This window comes from Acanthochromis polyacanthus, chromosome 14 (assembly GCF_021347895.1).
Source record: "Acanthochromis polyacanthus isolate Apoly-LR-REF ecotype Palm Island chromosome 14, KAUST_Apoly_ChrSc, whole genome shotgun sequence".
Lineage (NCBI taxonomy): Eukaryota > Metazoa > Chordata > Actinopteri > Pomacentridae > Acanthochromis > Acanthochromis polyacanthus.
The window spans coordinates 33900895-33903559 of NC_067126.1; positions in this window are offsets into that span (position 1 = coordinate 33900895).

Below are 2665 nucleotides of genomic sequence, written 5' to 3' on the forward strand. Positions count from 1 at the left end.
GACTTGCTGTGTGTCTATTTATTGCATTTGTCATACAGTGGATTTACTGGGAAACCTAAAGAGGTGATAACACCTGTGTTAGGAAAAATTCTTATCTGTGAATCTGGAGAGTTTTGCAAGATATATTACCAAATCTGACTTTGTTTACCCTATGCCTTCACAATGTTATCGTATTACTATTAAGTGTGTTTTCTTCTTGATTTTCAATTTCAGGACCGAGAAGTGAACAGAGAGGACTGTCTGCATTCTGTTATGATATCATATCTGTGATTGCTGTAGTTTATCCATTCATAAATTCACAAAAAAAACTAATCACCTCAGACACCAACCACCACTAAACTTTGGTATTTTACACAATACTTTTCTAGACTCACTAAGAACTGATAAAGTTGAACTTCCCTGAGCTTTAGACTCATGCCTTTTAGTTAAAATTATTTTTGAAAATGAAAAATAAATATTCATTAGTTTGTCATACATCTTGAGTATTTATTCAGATAATATCAAATAACTGCTTGTGGAACATCAAGCCAAACAAAACAAGAAAAGCACTCAGACAATGCAGAACTCCAAGTCAAGTCAAGTCAGTTTTATTTGTCAATTACTTCAAATGCATTAAACATACAAAGCAATCGAAATTGCGTTCCCCGCTGTCCCATACGGACAAGTGTAAAGACAGGACAAGCAATAAACAATAAATTGCACAGTCCCAGCAGAACACACAAATTAGACAAAGGAAATAAATGATTTTAAAAAATGCTAATAAAGGCACTGTGGTTCTTATAAGACACAAGATAAGATAAAGATTAGTAGTGTACTGAGAGGTAAGTTTGTTGTGCAAGTAAGGTGCCAAGTCTCAGTTGACCAGTTTGCTATGGTGCAGTGGTAGTGCAAAGTCAGTAGTAATTTAGCAGCAACAATATGGACAATAATAGCAGCAGAGGCTATATACAGTTTTACACACAGCATCAGTGTGTCAGAGTCCAGGGTGAATTCTTATATGGGGGGGTATACTACAGCCAATCGGTTGGCTCTACTGGCAGGGTCTGGGGGTGTAAAGGGGAGGGAGTTCAGCAGTCTTACAGCCTGGTGGATAAAACTGTTGGTGAGTCTGGTGGTGCGAGAACGGAAGCTTCTGTATCTCCTGCCAGAGGGCAGGTTGTGTGCCGGATGGTGTGTGTCATTCACAATTGTGAGTGCTTTGCGGGTGAGGCGGGTGATGTATATGTCCTGTATGGAGGGGAGAGTTATTCCAATGATATTCCCAGCTGCATTCACTACGCGCTGCAGGGTTCTCCTGTTGTAGTCAGTGCAGCTTCCACCCCACACATTGATGCAGCTAGTGAGGATGCTCTCAATTGTCCCCCTGTAGAAAGTGGTCATGACAGATGGTGTAGCACTTGCCCGCTTAAGTCTCCGCAGGAAGTGGAGGCGCTGCCGAGCTTTCTTGACCAGGAAGGTGGTGTTGGTGGTCCAGGAGAGGTCCTCACTGATGTGCACCCCCAGGAATTTGGTGCTGCTCACTCTTTCCACAGCAGCACCGTTGATGGTTAGTGGCAGGTGTTGGTTGTGGCCTCTCCGGAAGTCGATGATGATTTCTTTGGTTTTGCTGACGTTCAGCTGGAGGTTGTTGTTCCCACACCATGTGTACAGGAGTGCAACCTCCTCCCTGTAGTGTGACTCATCGTCCTTGGTGATGAGGCCCACCAGAGTTGTGTCGTCAGCAAATTTGACCTTGTGATTGGAGCTGTGGTTGGCGTGCAGTCTTGTGTCAGCAGGGTGAAGAGCAATGGACTGAGCACGCAGCCTTGTGGGGCCCCCGTACTCAGGGTGATGCTGCTGGAGGTGTTATTACCAACTCGCACTGCTTGTGGCCTCTGGCTGAGGAAGTCCAGGATCCAGTTGCAGAGTGAGGTGCTGAGTCCCAGTTTGTCCAGTTTGCAGATTAGTTGCTGTGGTATGATGGTGTTGAATGCTGAGCTGAAGTCTATGAACAGCATTCTCACATATGAGTCTTTATTGTCCAGGTGGGTGAGGGCTGGGTGGAGAGCAGAGCAGATTGCATCCTCTGTAGATCTTTTGGGTCTGCATGCAAACTGGGAGGGGTCCTTGATGGGGGGGAGGATGGATTTGATGTGTGGCATGACTAGTCATTCAAAGCACTTCATAATGATTGCTGTCAGTGCTACAGGGCGGTAGTCATTAAAGCAGGTTGGGGATGATTTCTTTGGTACAGGAATGATGGTGGCAATCTTGAAGCATGATGGAAAAATGGCTTGCTCCAGGGAAGTGTTGAAGACATCCTTCAGCTCCTCTGCACAGTCTTTCAGCACACTGCCAGGGATGTTGTCTGGGCCTGCTGCTTTCCGAGTGTCAATGGTGGAGAGTGCCTTCTTCACACTGGCTGCAGACAGGCATAGAATCTGGTCATGCGGAGGGGGTGGGGTTTTCCGTGGGTGGGTGTTGTTTTGTGCTTCAAAACGTGCAAAGAAGGCATTCAGGTTATTGAGCAGAGAGATGTTGCTTCTGCAGGTCTGAGGCGCGGGCTTGTAGTCTGTGATGGCCTGGATGCCTTGCCATAGGCTCCGCGCATCTCTGCTGTCACTGAAGTGGGAGGTGATCTTGTTTGTGTAGTCCTGTTTTGCCTTTCTGATGCCCCGGGACAGGT